At 39.7% G+C, this 17,410-nt stretch overlaps 1 protein-coding gene across 2 annotated transcripts in view; it reads left to right on the top strand.

The window, feature by feature from the left end:
- Nucleotides 1–17,410, top strand: part of DGKI (diacylglycerol kinase iota) — a 447,265-nt gene that overhangs the window by 404,976 nt on the left and 24,879 nt on the right. The gene's annotated exons all lie outside the window — the stretch shown is intronic.

Below are 17,410 nucleotides of genomic sequence, written 5' to 3'. Positions count from 1 at the left end.
CTCCAAGTCAGTGCCATCCACAAGTCACCATTACTTGTGAAGGTCACTGGCAGGTAGTCATGGTGTTGGTGGTGTGGTTGTTCCGTGGATAGACCTTTAAGGATTTTCCCCTTCAATCAAATTTGTTAAATTCAACAGGTATTGAATTTTACTGAATTTTTTTTCATCTTTTGAGATGATAATATGCTTTTTCTCATTGGGTCTTTTACTATGGTGCACTTCACTGATTGATTTTTTAGTAGAAACCACTATTATATTCATGAGATGAGTTCAAATTGGTTATTACATTTATCTCCTTTATATATTGATGGGTTCAGCTTACTAATATTCTACTTAGAATTTTACTTCCATATTCCTGAGTGTGATTGGCTTTTTATTTTTCTTTTTTATAGTATAGTGCATGTATGATGTTCATAGCTTCATAAAATGAATTGGAAAGCATCTCATTTCCTAACATCTGGAAGACTTTGTGTAACACTTGTTATCTATTTCTGGACTATCTTAGAAGATTCCATCAGTAGAGTTATCTGGGGCTGGCATTCCCTTTGTGGGGAAAATTTCAATGACAGATTTGTATTTTTTAATGTTGGAGGAGATAGATTTTTTTATTTCTTCTTGAATCAGTATTGGTAACTATTTTTAAAGGAATTCATCCATTTTATTAAAGTTATTTTTCATTTTTTGGCATACATTTTTAAATACTATCTTACTGTCTGTGTAACTTCTATGAGATCTGAGGTTACATCTACCTTTTCATTTTTAATATTGATTGTGCCTGCTGTGTGTGTGTGTGTGTGTGTGTGTGTGTGTGTGTGTGTGTGTGTGTGTGTGTGTGTGTGTGTGTCTCCTCCACCTCTCTCTCCCTCTCACCAGAGGCTTAGAGCCCTTTATGTTACTGGTTTTTCAAGAAACCATTTTTTACCTTCATTGGTCCTCTGTATTATGTATTTGTCTTCTGTTTCATTAGTTTCTTACGTTTATAGTTTCCTTCTCATCATTTGGGTTATTTTTATTCCTTTTCTACTATTTTTCTAACATAGACATTTAAATACAAATATTACCTGAATGCTTTCTCTTCCCTATATATCTCCTTCTGGAATTCCATTTAGATGCATGTTAGACATTTTCATGCTATCCTATATATGTTTTACCCTCTGTTCCCTATTTTATATCTCTTTGTTTCTCTGGATTGCATCCCAGATAATTTCTTCAAAGTTGTTTTCTTGTTCATTTTTACTGATTTTTATTCATGTTCATTTAAGATTATTCTAGGTGAGCTGCTCATTTCCTTGGGCCTTTATGCACAAGAATTCTTTAAGTCCTTCAGAGAGGTTTTCCAGTCACCAGAGAAAACTACCAAACTTGATTAATGTAAATTAAATTCTCCATTTGTGAGTTTGTGTGTGTGGGTGCTTGTTCGGTTCTTGTTTAGAATGCATAGGAAACACAGAGACATTAATTCAGAGTGCATCATATTCAGATAATGACAGTAACTAGTTAATGTTCATCACCAGTCATTACGTCTAAGTCTCTCTAGTTATTTTAGTTGTCTGAACCACATTCTCTTGTAGATTCCTTAGGAAACCAGTTTTTTCATACAATAGCAGTTGGTCTGAGTCTTTCACCCTTGAAAATTAGTTGTGCTGCATACAGACTCACTGGGGCACATGTTCTTTCCTTGACATTTTAAATATTACATTTTTCTCCTGTCATAAAGCACTTGCTATTAAAGTCTAATGATAATATTCTCCTTATAAAAGTCACTTTTTTTGGTCTTAATACCCAAAGGATATTTTATTTTCCTTTAATGTTCAGTATTTTTATGAAAATATGCCTGGATGTAGATCATTTTGAGACATGACACTATTTAAATATAAAGTTTATTATTTTTTAAACTTCAGAACCATGTTCTTGAATTAAGGGTTTGTTCTGTTTTTTTGCTTTAGTTTTCTTCAGTTCATTTTGTATGTTTGTTTTATCTTCTTTGCTTATCTTCAATCTTTGCCATTTTCTCTCACATTCCTTTTATCCGTTTCCTCTTTTCTTTTTGATTTTTAAAAGTTCTTTGTTTCTTCTACTTAAGGCTTTATTGGTTGAATTTATTTGTTCTTGTGTTCTTTCTAGTTTAATTTGCAAAATGTTTTATTCTTTTATTTCTAATGTTTTGTTGAATATCACCTCATTTCTGAATTATTCTAATTCTGATACATGATATTTCTTTGTATCGTGTCTTTAAGCTCATCTGAAACAGTACGTTACTACTTTTTTTTATAGCAAGTATTTGTGATTCACTTCCACTATCTGTGGGAATGTTATTCTGTTCCTTATTCTTGTTTTTTTTCCTTCATGTGAGATTTTACATCCTTTTTTTGATACTTCATATGAAATTAGTTTTTCTGAAATTTAGAAAGAAAAACACTTGTTAGCTGTTCTAACTTCAGAGAGCTCTTTCTTGGGTTGGTTTTGTGTACTGTTAAAAGTGTGGTAGCTTGCTTTCTCAGACTTCCTGGCTTTGATCCCTAGCCTCACTTTTATCCAGACCTCTTTCCTTTACTCCTGTTGTCCCTGTTCTGCTCAGTGTGTACTCCACTTGGAAGATTACCCTCACTTTGGGTCCTATCTTGAAGGGGAGCCCTGGATGGTCAGTTTTAAGAGTTTACAGGGGCTGCAGTGCTCCAGGTACTTTTAGTCCTTACTGGGGGCCCTTGTGCTGTGGGAATGGGAAAAGCTTGTGACAGTTTCTGTAGGTGTTCTCACCTTGGCCCACTGTACTGTTCAGTGAACACCTGCTGGCTGTTTTAAGGCTTTCTGTTCTCAGGTGCATCAGCTGCCCTGCTGCTTCCCTGGGCTTTCCAGCACAGACATTGATAGAATGCAGGTCATTTGACTCTTGGTGTCTTCTCTCCAGCCACTCGTAATTTTGAGGTTTATAAGGGTATCTTGTTACTTTGTCTTAAATGTTGACCATGTGTTTTTGGTTCTTCTAGTTCCTCTGTCTCTCTGTATGTGGAGACTCAGGAATATTCAAATAGTCTGCTGCAACTATTACCACCATCTCCCCACATTTCCTGATTTTTTTAATCCAGCATTTTAGCTTAAATTGTTAAGTAGCTCATTCCCCTTATTATCAAAAAGAGAAATTTATATTCTTTTTTATTCCAATAAAAGTTACACATCTTGAGAGTTATATATATTTTAAAATAACTATGATACCTCCTGAAATTAAAAATTTTTTTTAAAGAATAACTGATTTTTGAGAAACTAAGGTTGGAGGGATTAATGGTTTGGGTCCTTGTGTTTTAGCAAAAATAAGTTCAACTACTCCTTTGAAATTATTTGGCATAATATACTCTTATGTGTACTTAAAACTGAAAAACAAGGTCAGTATTTATTAAAACTTAATAAGTTCCAGGCAGTGGCTTAAGGGATGTTCTGCTGAGGTTTAGAGAGGTTAAGTAACTTTAAGGTCACACCAAACTATTATATACTGAACCAACTGCTCTAAATGTTTTATATATATTTAAATTTCACAACAATCATAGTACTACTATTATTCCCATGTTACAGATGAGGAAACTAAGGCACAAACCTATTAGGTGACTTGTTCAAGGTCACATGTGTAGAACTAGGATTCAAACTCATACTCTAGATCCAGATCCCATTTTTAGCCCCCGTTTATATAGTCTCAATAGCATGGCTAAGTTTTGAGCTAATGTTATAGGAAATCTTGATTCTTTTTGTTGAAAGGAGACCTCATAATTATTGGGTTGGAATTGGTCGTTAGAAAAGAGATTTTATTTTTTTCTTCTCATATCAGTGAGCAGTACCCTTGACACAGAAGAACAATTTAAAGCTATATTCTTGTTCACTTATTTTACCTCCATACTTCCATAATCAAGGAAACAGGGATCTAATTTCCGGTCAGTAGCACTCAATCTTAAAAAGGTAGAATTCTTGAAAGGTAGCTATTTCCTTAAGAAAATATCACATAGAAAGACAATTATTTTATGACCAGAAGAGTAGAGTGGATTAAGAAAGTTAGATGTTTTTCCTTTTTATTTTCTATAAGCTATTTTTTAGTAAAATGTGATAAGTAAGCTTGGCTAATGATACAGATGGAAACATCTGCAGATCTTTAATTGCCTTGCTAGGAAGAGTTTTCAATATTGGCCATCGCAGTATGGTCACTTTGCAGTGACCTTGGGCTAGCTAATGCAGAGTTGCTAGAGGGTTTTTTTTGCCCCCAATTCAGTTTATGACTGTGGAATCCCCTATTGGCTTTTGTATTTAGATTCAAACCTTTTAGTGCTCCCTTTTTTTTTTTTACTTTTACTTTTTAAATTTTTATTTATTTATTTTTTACATCTGTATTGGAGTATAGTTGCTTTACAATGGTGTGTTAGTTTCTGCTTTATAACAAAGTAAATCAGTTATACATATACATATGTTCCCATATCTCTTCCCTCTTGCGTCTCCCTCCCTCCCACCCTCCCTATCCCACCCCTCCAGGTGGTCACAAACCACCGAGCTGATCTCCCTGTGCTATGCGGCTGCTTCCCACTAGCTACCTATTTTACGTTTGGTAGTGTATATATGTCCATGCCACTCTCTCACTTTGTCACAGCTTACCCTTTCCCCTCTCCATATCCTCAAGTCCATTCTCTAGTAGGTCTGTGTCTTTATTCCTGTCTCACCCCTAGGTTCTTCATGAAGAACTTAGTGCTCCCTTTTGAGGTTCTTCCTCACCCTGGTTTTGTTTACTTGCTTGAATTAATTATTTCTACTTCCTGCTTGGGGGCCCCTCTCCAGATCCCATCTCCCTTGTATTCACACAGCCATATGGCTTATGTACCCTCCTACCATCTCTCTGGCAAACCATCTCCATTGTCCTTCATTCCAGCCCCTCCTCTGTGCTCATTAATTCTATGTTTTCGAACCACCTCCATCGATTCTAAGGACAAACAATGATGAATTTTTCTAACAACTCAAATGCCCGTGATTTATCCTTCCCTATCCACTGACTGGTTTTTTGAGTGTATTCCAAATTTTTTCTCCATGGGTGGTGTTGCCCTTCTTATTTAACTCTATACTCAATGAATAGAAATGTTGCCCCATTCTACGCCATGCCCTGGCACAGACCTGATTCCCTCTGTACAAGTCTCACTGTAACATTTGCTGCAGTATGTGGTGTTGGCAAACAGCACCTTCCAGTACAAATCTTTGAGTTCCATTGTGGCCTCATTAACATTGTTCCCTCTTGTAGAGGATAGGTTAGCGCTGGTCCTTTTCCAAAGAAATTCAGTTACTAATGTGCTGAAAAGATGGCCTTTTATGGTGGTCTCACTGGGTGCTCCCCAAAGGCTGTGTGAAAGGAAAGGAACAAAACTGACAGCATGAAAAAAAGAAAAAAAAAAAAAGATGACAGCATGCTTTTCCTTGGCTAGTCTTTCACATTTCCTAGGAAAACAGACAATCACTGCTGATTAAAAACAAAATAAAACAGAACAAGCGAACAAAACGAGCTCCCCCCCTCCCACCCCGGGCTTTCCAAAATCAGGTTGTACTACCTTAGTTCTTTCCTGACCCTACTATTCTCTCTCAGTCCCCCTTATTAAATCTGACTATCGACTATAACTGTATAATCCTTTGATCCTTTTGGGTTCTTTGGAATGTGTTGTCGGTGATCAGTATCTAATTAGCTTTTGAAGCCTTATTATAGATGTCTGTGTGTGTTGAGGGGGGAGTATTCTTTACTAAGATTTACATACAACTTTGCTTTACATTGCCTTTGGCCTCAGAGAATATTTAAGTTAAAGTATTTAAAACACTGCAAAATAAGAAAGTAACAGAAAAAAAGGAGAGAGGAAGGGATGAAGGCTAATCTCGTGGTTGCTTTTAAGTGGATGGGTGGGAAGAGGTCATCAAATACCGTTGTGTCGTGGATCTGCCGGCAACAAATGAAGCTTTCATAGATCTCATTCCTACAGATACATCACCTGTCCTACAGGTAAGTGTTTAAAAAGGGAGTGGGAAATGACTGGCTTGGTCCGCGTGTCGTCATCTGTGAGAGCAGAGATGAAGAACTGCACTTGCTTTATCAATGTTACTGTTTATTTAAGCTCTTTACTCTGTAGAATATTATCTGGGTTACCCATATAACCAAGGGGCTAGCAGGTACATTGGCAGTTATGGTAGTACGGTCCTTATATAAGGATCACTGTTATTGTTACTCCATTTGTCTGTGTTCTACTTAACTAGAAACCCTAATAGCCAATGAAAACTTTTCACCCAATCTGCTCTACCTAAAGCTTGTTTTTTATTTTGATGGCTTTCTCTTGCAAAGAACTGGGTGGCTGCTGGCAACTGAATCACGGTCTTAGACTAAGCCTCTCTCGTCACGAGTACCAGTTGCAAAATATTAGAATACCTTGTTCCTTTTTTAGGGTGGTTCCCAGAAGTTAATCCTGGATGTGTTACTTCAACCTGTACGTTCCAGGATCTCGGAAGCATTTTTCCTGTGTGGATTTTTGTTTGCCCATGATGCCCATTATAGCTCCTTAGGCCCGTGCTGTCCTGGATAGAGCTGGGAAAATAGTCATCAGTCCAAGCCCCTCTTTTTCAAAAGAATGAAGTTAACTAAATGCTTCCTTCCTCATTTTGCCGGCTTTCTGTGTCCATTCTCTTTTCCCGGATGCTCTGAATTTTAGGGTATGACTTTCTTAGCTTCATGCAACATCCCTTCTTCTAGTCAGTGTAACTCCACACAATACCTGTGAGCAGTTCATTACCACGGCATTTCCTTTCCCGGTGCTGCAGCGTTATTTTCTGCACCTTCCCTCCTCAGAGCTAGAAAAGTATGGGGCACGGAGACAACAAAACCTGCATCCCTGGTCAGCCACAAAAAGTATGGGGCACGGAGACAACTAAACCTGCATCCCTGGTCAGCCACATTTCCCTGTGGCTGACCAGGGAAATGTTGGGAAGAGAGGACCTCGTTTCATCACCTAGCGACACCGTAGTGCTATCTGACAGTCTGTACAGCCACATAAGGGGGGACAGTATGGTCCCCTGCTGGGGAGAAAAGGCGCCCTCGTCAGCCTTTCACATGCTGGGCTGACAGCCTGGCTCTGTTACACAGTAGCCCTTGAGCAACTGTCAACCTCAGTAAGCCTCAGTTTCTTCATCCTTCAAATGGGGTGATAACAATACGACTACATATCTAGTCGACTCACTGTGAGGATTGAATTGGATAATACGGGGAAACATTTAGCTCTATGCCTAGCACATAGTTTGCTTGCAGATATTAACAAAAGAAAGGGACAGAGCAGGCGTGTAAAAATGCAAGAGAGAGCAAGAAAAACTCTCAATGTCAAATAACGAAAATGGGAATATATTTTTCTATAAATAGACCCGATAGATCTATTTGCATGGACTTATGACTTTATTTAAGCCTATTGTTTTACAAATTTACTGGAAGTAGACATCTCCTTCAGGGAGCCCAATGGACAGAGAAAGACTTGTGTCATTCTGGGCAGTGGTCACTTGAACATGGATGGTAGCATCAGGCAAAGACAAGAGCCTTGTTCTTGGCGTGGGAAGGACCGGGCATCGCCCTGGCGCTGCCTTTTGCAGGCTGGGTAACCTTAGGCAGAGCACTGCTCTCACGCCTTGGTGTCTTCACTGAGCACCCTGAGCTGGCTGACATCTAAGGCTCCTTCTGTTCAGGGGACTGAGGCATCGAAGCTAGGAAAGAATACTGCACAATGAAACACACGAGGCAAAACCAAAAATGTCATCTGCCATTTTGGAAAGGTATTGCGGAGACACCTCTGCCCTGCTAGTGTATGGATTCCTGCAGCCGAGGGCCAGTCTGTCACTTCTGCTTGTGATGACAAACATCACTGCTATTTTCACACCTCACCATGTACCCATCTTTTGAAAAGATGGAAACCGAACTTTGCAAAGCACATAAATGCTGCAGGCAGCTTTCACACTGGCAGCTTTCTTTATCAAGGTAACAAAATACATTACTATTTAATTATGCAGCTTCCAGCTTCTCTCCTGACAAAGCAAAGCCCCAAGGCTTATTGAAAAAGGGATTTGTAAGCAGCTAGAATCCACTCAATTTTGCTCAGTCTGGTGACATTCCCATCCCCTCTTTTCACCCTAGGAAGCGAAGGCGCTTATTTCAGCCTCTGCGAAAAAATTGGAGTGGTGTTTTACAAGATAGCAAAAAAGTCGTTTAAACCGTACCGTTTCTGCAGCAGTTGGCTCTGTTTCTCTGACCACGCGTCTCTCTGGTTCTCGTATCTTCGCTAACTAACCCTGAGGGCTTCTTCTCTTTCTTGGAAAGCATGACCCACCCAAAGACGTTCTTCTTCTGGTATTGATTTCCCAGCGAGCTTTCCTTTTTTCCTCTTCTCTAGATTTAAGCTCTTTTTATCTTCGAGGAAAAGAGTGACAGGCATGACCAAGGTTATATTTGGAAAATGGAGTTGCTGAGTGATTTTCACTGACATTTTTTTAAAAAGTTTTTGACCTCACATTGCTGAGTCTTGGAAGCACCCTCTTTTAACTCTCTGACTCATTTCTCCATGCTCCCGTTTCAGCTCTCCTCCTTTATCAAGTGAAACTGCTTATCACTTTGTCCTCCATGGCTCTATGCTGCCGGTCTTCTCTATAGAGAACTCTCCTCCCATCTTTTTGCCAATGCAGATCTTCCCTTTTTTTTTTTTAAACCATTTCTAATAAATTCCCGAGGAAATCATCCCATACATCACCCTACTTTAGCAAGCAGAGCTACATGTGGTTGTGTAAGTGTGCACACGTTGCTTTATAGATACCCTTACCTTGCTGTCTTTAGAGTATATGAATCCCTAAGAAGAATGAAGGTATAGTTTTATTTTTTTCTCTCTTAGCAACTGGACAGTAAAATCTGCTCTTTAATACATATCTTTGAAGTTCAACTCATATACTGAAGGCTTTTCTACTTTGTATCTTATCCTTTGAGCAAGCTTCAGAACTAACCATTTGCTTTATAATTCTTGCTTCTAAGGTGTGATATTGCTTAGTCCTAAGTTAGCATAATATTGAAGTGAAAGTTAAAACTTTTTTTTTCATTTCTCTGAAGTAAAATGCTTAATTTTTCTGTGCTTCCAATTAATATCTATCATATGTTGATTGATATGGGGAAGAGTCTAAATTAGTGTTTTTCTTATAACTTACTTGCAGATACAAATGATCTTGTCTGTCTTCACACTTACAAGTGAGGACAAACTCTAGAAATTTTACGTTTTTAGAAAAAGGTACACTTTGGCTGTATGTGCATTTTGCTGGTATGTCTCTGAAAGTGTCTTTTGCTGTGTCAACTCCTCCTTGGCTTTATTTCATTCCAGGGAGGAGTGTTTTGGTTAAACCTAGTCTTCTTCTCAGTTCTAAAGGTCTTTACCTGAAGTGTGCTGCTAGGAGATGATAAGGTACTTAACCATCCGATGACCGGATGACCTATAAACCTATCATCTTTTTGAGCTCAAGAGCACACTCACTTGTACTTGGATCTTGGCCTTAAACACCATTTCCCATGCAGTCTTGATATGTGGTTAAAACTGATAACCATCTATCACTTTCAGGCCCTGTCAGGTCTGCTTGAAGCTATCACTGAATGAAATGTGAACGCACTTCTTCAACCTAAGTTCCTCTTAGAGGTCCTGAAGGACACTGCTAAAATACATCCCATGAGTTCAAGGAGACCCATCACAGGAGAAACGCCAGCCTGACGCTGAGGGAAGGGATGATGCCGAATCCCTGATGCTCTCGTCAAGATCCTCAGCAAACGTCATTAGGACCTGAGGCCGGCAGCAGCTCCTCTCCTTGGCACCGTCCTCTCATCTGTGAGGCTCACGGGGACCTCATCTATTAGTTCTTCCATTTCTCTTACCCTGTCAGGATTATGCTTTATCATCCAAATGCCAGGGAAAGCAAAAATAAACAAAGTTTGTCAATCTAAATTAAATTCTCTCAGCATTCTAGGGATGAAGGACTTTTGGAGAATACTGGAACTTTTTTTTTTTTAAATCTCTTACATTGCTAAAGCAGTTTACAGTGCGCTAAGCATTTTAGGACGTATGATTTTATTCGTAAGGAGAAAGAGTGTTATTGCGTACTATAATTATTTAGGGTTCATGAAGTTAGTAAGTTGTAATCAGATTGAAACCCTTTACAAATAGGAAAAAGCCTCCCTGTGGATGGAAGCTTAATGTTTATTGAACAAAAACAGTTGATAGGATTCTATAATATTGATGCTAAAAATGAATTTATATTTTTCTAGTTTTATGGGAATAATTGGATATTCCTTTAGAAGATGGTACTACATAAAAAAGTGTGTCGAACCACTTCATCCAAAAATGATAATATTAATCTGTCATCACTAGAGAAAACATTAATTTTGAGCTGTATAGACTGTCAAAAAGGTATTTTCAAGAACTTCTCTGGTCCCCCAGTGACTAGTGTCAGCACATATTTTCACAGTTGGTGGAAAGTGACATGTTGTGACTGTGGAAGAGTATGAACCCAATTGGCCCCTTAACTTGGGAACTTGTCTTCTCTAACCCAATGCCCAAAGCAGATTAATTAACCTATGACATTTGTTTTAACAGTGAGCCAAGGCTTACTACCAATGTCCTAGGAAGTAACATGCATCGTTGCTTAGTATAAGGCTCTCATCTGACCCATAATGTAACCATTTCTGGTTTATTGAGATACTTACAATGGTGTGTCACTGCCTCTAATAAACACCACTATATACCTTAAAAAGATATGGAACTATTTTCAGCTGCAAAATTTACTGCCAGGTGTAGCAGGGGCCAGTAAAGTAGACTTTCTTCTGTTCCTCAGAACGTCTTCCTTGACCCAGAGTTTGAAGAATGTTGAAATGATAGCCAGCCGAATCCCCAGACCATAAGTGTCCACCAGGCAGTTAGTAAGCACTTCATATACTTCCTGTACTATAGAGTTTTCATTGAAAGGTGGTGTATGGATAAAACAAAGAGGAAAAAATGAAAAACACAGTCCCTGTGCTTGTGGCTTAATGGCAGAGATGGGACTTAAACATGTAAAACAACCAGAGAACAATTTCACAACAAGAGATAAACAAGTGGGATGTTTGGGAGAGACATCTGGTTCCCGCACTGTTTATAGGTCATTCCAGTGCTGTATAAGGGAGATGGAACTGACTGTCTCTGAAGGGAGCACGTCCTGGTCCTCTGGCAGCAAGGTGCACGTTTTCTGCCAGGAGGGAACACTGGATGGGGGCTGTTTATTTTTTCTCCAAACAGGAAACCTCTTCCATGCTAATAACAGCTTCAAAAAGATCGCTGTAGCAGATGGAGAGAACCCATATACATTCATGAATTCAATTAGCAGGGACTAATTGAATTTGGGGATTAACTCTGTCATTAGAGAGACACAAAACCTATTTATGTCTTCCGTCTCTGGTTGCACATGCTAAGAGGGATTTGGCACAGGTGGTATTTGAGTATTAGACCACTGTAGCATTTAATGGCCCTTAGATGCCACTGATGGGTTAATCCCAATGACGATGAGATGATAAGATGACAAACTATGTGAGGTGTGTACTCTGTAACCCTCTATTCGATATTTCAGCAGTGGAGGAGACGCCAGTCAGCAGAGCGTGAGGAATATAGGACTAGAGTTCTGTGAGTGTCTGCCTGACTGGAGAAGAAAAAGAGGAGGGGCAGTTTCTTCTCACATCTGATGATTAAAGAGAGCACACCTTACACAGAATTCCTAATTCAGTTCAACCAGCATTTGTTGTCTGCAGAGTCTTCTACTTGCCTTGCACTTCCCGCTCCAAAAAGCTGGTCCTTCTGATAAGTAGTCTTCCACCTTTTCTTATTTATCTGCCGAGATACTCATGATGTCAAACAGATGACACTGTGTGCAGGTACACTCCCATAGATCACACAGGTGACAGAAGCTACTGTTCTTGGTCAGTTCCCAACCCTAACTGAAAGTCAGCACCAACCCACTGACTCCACGCACATCACGATGCAAGTGTGGGATGTGACGGCTTGTGTTTTCCAAGAACAGCCACAGCGGCATCTCCCATCCCACATATTCTTCTTGCAGCAGGACTTTGACGTTCTTTTCATCGAGCTATGAGGTATGTGGCTCCTTTCCTTGAATATGGGCGAACTTAAGCCTGAGGCAGAGCAGACGTGACGCTGTGTGATTTCCAAGGCAAGGTGACTTCCACTGGGCTCCCTTGGAATGGTTGCTTTTGAAACAGTCAGCATTTCAGGAGGAAGCCCAAGCAACCCAAGGAAGCCCACGCGAGCAGAGCTCCCAGTTACCAGTTGTGCGTGTGATCTGTGAAGTGGCGCTTGGAGCTTTCAGTGAAGCTGCCCCAGCTGATGCCAGATAGAGCAGATATTTCTGCTTAACCCAGCCCAAATATCAGCTTTTGAACAAAATACATAGTTGCCGTGTTAGAGCCACTGCATGTTGGGATGGTTTGCTATGCAGTAATAGGGAACTGATACAGGTTTATGTGTCATTATAAGAATAATCTTGAGTTCTGATATATTATTAAGAACCCTTAGTATTCTAGCCATCATTAGCAAAGAACTTGGCATGTATCTTATTATCAATTGTCAAAACGTCCTTGAGGCCTAGATTCAAATGCAGAGGTCTTTAGAGATATCTAGTTCCTCCTTTCTTTCACCTCGTCTTGGGTTTGTTCAGTATGACTATGTAAAATAATATCAATTATCAGTCATTTTCATGAGCTGCTTCCTCCTTTATGCCTAATTAGCATAATTCACGATAGCTATCCATTAAATGTGTGTTAGATTACCTTTGCTGTGGTTCACGATTATATTAAATTCCACTTTGGGAGCTAAGCCTTCACAGTTTGTTGCTCATGTACCAGGGCTTGCTGCTCACAAAGTAGAAAAATTGGACAGAATGCTGCTGATAAGGAAAATGCAGGAAAAGCTATGCAGAAATATGTATCTCAGAGAAGTAAGCTTTTGGGCATCTGACAGTGCAGACTCTCTGGCGGCTGAGCAGTAAGTAATTAAGGAAAAGTGTGAAGACACCTGTCGCGATCAGATCAAGGGAATTGTGAACATGACATTCGCCGTAGGGATGCTTGTTTTTCAGTGTCTGCTTTGGCATAAAAAGAGTTGCAGCCTAAAGCCATAAATTGACTTTATTTTCTATGTGATGCATTCATGAACCTTTTATTTGGGGTTGTTTTAATTTTTGCTTACCTTGCTCCAAGTTAAAGAAGAAACAGCATGGTGGAAGGAACTCTGACCTAAGAGTCAGAAATAATAAAAGAAAATATAAAAGAAATAATAAAAATAAAAGAGACAAGCGCCCTTCTGTCTCTCAGCTGGATTGCTAACTATCTGTGTGACCTTGGAAAAGTCAATTTACTGCTCAAGCCCCATTTTCCTTATCTATGAAATGAGAGGGTTAGACTAAGGCCAAGTAGAGCTCTGCAATGTGGAATATGGCTTCTGAAGCATTAGTTTTATGTTGTGATTCTTGCTTTGCAGATGTAAATATTTAGGAGTAAAAAGTATGCAGAACTTGGCAAAGCCAGACGTATATTTATGATTCTCGATGAATCAACTGATTTTTACCGCCTAGGCCTCCACAAGCCATTCTTTGTTCAACAGTTTTTGTTGTTACATTTAATTTTTTCTTCCACAAGTAAAAAACAAAAGATTTAGATGACTGCCATCATTAGCAAGTGACAATTCAGCAACAGAATATTAATTTTAAAACTGAAAAATAGCTGAACATGAAAGATTAAAAATTTTAAATAGACATAAATGCTCAGGCTTGTGACTTTATATACAGCGTAGTTATTTTGGTTCATTTATTGAGATTTATAAACATACACATGGCTTTGCCAAGTTCTTTTTTATTTACAAATATTTTTGTCTGCAAAGCAAACGTCACAACCTTAAACCATCCCTTTGGAAGTAGTCATACGCCATGTTCTAGAGCTACAGTTGACCTTAGTCTAAACTTCTCATTTCATAGAAGAAAGTGATTCATTTCTGTGTAATGGTGTTAAAAACATCAGTATTCCATGGTGTTCTACACAGAAGACCACAGTGGTCAGAGTCGCTGTTTCTTGAGCTTACTTGCAAAGCAGACTCAAAAGAGCTGATTTTATCTTCATTTTCCTCATGAGAGAGCTGAAGCTTGGTTAATTGCCCAAGGTTATAGCTAGTTAATGGTACTCACAAGACTTAAACTCAGGCAGTATGATTCTAGACTCAATTAAAATATATTCCTTCCTAATTTGGATTTCTTGCCAAAATATCAGCTCTCTGAGAGGATGGAGTATATTTTGTACGGTCAGCCTTGAACAGGGCCTGGCACGGCAGAAGCAGGCGAGCCAGCCAGTGGGTCCTTGGACTGTGTTCTCCCCATTGGGATTCCAGGTGATAGGAGTCATTTTTTCCCTTCTGTGCACCGATGGCTAAGGATGTCCGGGCTTTTGGGAGTCCAGGCCTAGGAGAGAGGCTGTGAGAAGGAAGACAGTGATTCCTTCCTGGTAGTCCTGACTTTTCAGTTCCAGCTTTCTCTCTCAGGATGTTTACTGTTTAGCAATTGATTGGAAGGCACAGCGCTGAAGGAAAAATAAACCATTTCTTGTGAACTAATGATTCAACTTCTAAACTCTAAAACTGACAAACTTTTCAGTTCTCTACCCTCTTACTTTCCTGTCTGACTGTCTAAGTTTATGTGATTTAATTGTCTGGGAAACTTAGTATCCACCTACTCAGTAACCCTTGTGTCCCATTGGCCATTTGACTTCCCTTGTTCTTTTGAATTTGGAAGCATTGTTGCCTCAGTTATGAAGGAGTTTTGGAAAAGGCAAGAAGGCAGGCTCAGAGCTGAAGAAATAATAAAGAATAATACTGTAATCATAACAACTCATTATTTGTTTTTAAGCTTGCTCTTTCAGAAGGTTATTATCTGGAGTTGAATACTAATGGATTCAGGCTCTGTTTATGCAGAGCAAATCTTAAACAACAGTGTTCAGGAGGGAAGGACATTAATCAGGAGAGAAGAGGGCCTTGTGCCTAATAATGTTTGCATAATAGCTACCCTTGAGTATACTGCTTGGCTTAAAAATAAATATTCATGTTTTCTGTCTCCAGTACAATTGGAAATTATTTGTGGTTATGATTCTTTTATATGCTCTTCTATCTGTTCATGGGGACTTTAAATTGGGAGGCTGTAGGAAACCAAAAGACATAAATAAAAATGCTTTTGAGTGAGTCTGAGGTAGCAATGGAAAGCCGCCGTAATGGGGGTAATCCGGAGCAATTGAGCTGAGAGCAGGTCGTAACTCTGTTTGCGGGAGGGAAGGGGAGGAATCAAACTGGCATGTGTCAGGACATTTATACGATCCTCGATTTACTTTTAACGCCTCCATAGCTTCTCATTACTCTTGGGATGAAAATCCAGGTTCCTTCTCTTGACATAGCGTGCTCCCTGGAGCAGTCCCTTAGGAACTCTACAGTTATGACCTAAGACAACCCAGCCTCAGATGTGATAATGCAGAATTCTTCCCAGGGCGCCTCAGACAACATGACTCTTAACTTCCAAGTCCTTGTTCATATCTTCCCTTCACGTTTTAAGGATTTTCCAAATCTTCTTTGCTAATTAAATCCACTTATTGTGGAAGAGTCACCTTAAATTTCACCTCCTCCAACAATCCTTTGAACTCTGCAGCTAGCGTAAGTTTTCCTCCAGCCTCTCATTAATTCATTCATTTGTTCATTCATTCATTTATTTTCAGGGCTCTTTCAATAGTATTTATCCTGGGGAATTTTTGTTATCATCCTGATTTCTTGCTTATATGCACCAAATTTTATTCACTGGTGCTTTAAATTAGCGAATTCACTTTTCTTTTCTCTCCCCTTTATTCTTTCTTTTTTCTAATTCTTTTAAACTTGAGAAATGTGCCAACATGGTCTTGAAAACGCAGGCTCTACATTGCTACAAACTTCTGCATGTAAGTTTCAAGGCTCTTCATTAGCTACCTTCTCAGGCAACTTCCCCAACCTTATTTCTTTCCTAAATGGATACTCTGCCTCGGTCAAGAGAACATCCTACAGTATAAAAGCCCAGACTGAGTCGTTCTCCCAGACCTGCAACTGCTCATACCTTCCCCTGCCTCTTCCTCCCTGTCCTCTGAGGTACAGGTGACATCTTGGGGTGAAGCACCAACCATCCCACTGGCTCCTTCATCCATGCCTCACTTCTGATGGGGCCTGTGAACAGAGAGGTGTCTGCTTGACTCCACCACCAACTTACCCTCATTGCTAGGCTCCTTCTGAAGTGTTTGTATGTCTCTTTCATGTACTTACGTATAGTCACTCTACCCCTTCTGTCAATATAACTTATCCTATTTATAAAGCACTTTTTTGGTTTCATCTTTACTACAGAGAGGTAAGCAGGGCAGCTGTTAACCTTATTTTACATAAGAAAATTGGTTCCAAAAGTTTGGATGACTTCTTAAATTTACATATCTAGTAAATTATAGAGATTGGAATTAGACTCCAATCCAGTGCCTTTTCCACAACACTATAAGCTTGATAACCTTTAGACTATTTTGTTCCATTTTCCGTAAGCCTCACAGAGCCTAGTAGAGCTTCTACAGGGCGACCTCCCAGAGGGCACTGGACAGAGGCTGGGGCTGGTCACAGGGACCTGCACTAGGGTGCTGATGGGGCCACCGTTGGCTCTGTGCCCCGAGAGAGTCACTGCACTCTGAACCCCAGTGTCGCATCTATACTAGGAGGAGTGAGACACGTTTCTTGGGTTCTTTGGATGCATAACGTTTTATTAAGTCCCTTTCTGTCATTTTTATCTCCATTGCCTTCTCACTCCTTTTCTGCTTGCTCTCTTTTCAATCAGTTCAACAACTGATTGGTGTGCGTTGATAGCGTACAAAGAGCATTGTGCTGGGAGCCAAAGGGAGGTGAGAAAAGCAGATTGCTTACAGCTTGTTATGGGAAAGAAACATTCTTCCCTCTTTCCTGCTCTTCCTTTTTCTCTATTCTTCCTGCATTCTTCTTCCTCCCCTGTGCTCAAGGAACCCTCATCATTTCCACAGGTTTTCAAGGTTTCTGCTTTGGGAAGGCACTCAGCCCTGGGCCATTGAACGAGTTTAACATGCCTGTGGTCCTTTGCCTCTGGTCACCCAGGGCTCCTAACTGCTCATCATAAATGCTTCAAGGGCTTTGTTCAGTGACGGTCAAGGGCTCCATGTACTTTGATACCTGATACTACATTTTTGGCTAACTCTATATGAGAGACTCTGAAACAAGAAGAGTAAAGTGACAGTTGAAAAATA

Source organism: Delphinus delphis, chromosome 9 (assembly GCF_949987515.2).
Source record: "Delphinus delphis chromosome 9, mDelDel1.2, whole genome shotgun sequence".
Lineage (NCBI taxonomy): Eukaryota > Metazoa > Chordata > Mammalia > Artiodactyla > Delphinidae > Delphinus > Delphinus delphis.
The sequence above is the reverse complement of the archived record's forward strand: the minus strand, read 5'-3'. Positions and strand labels throughout refer to the sequence as shown.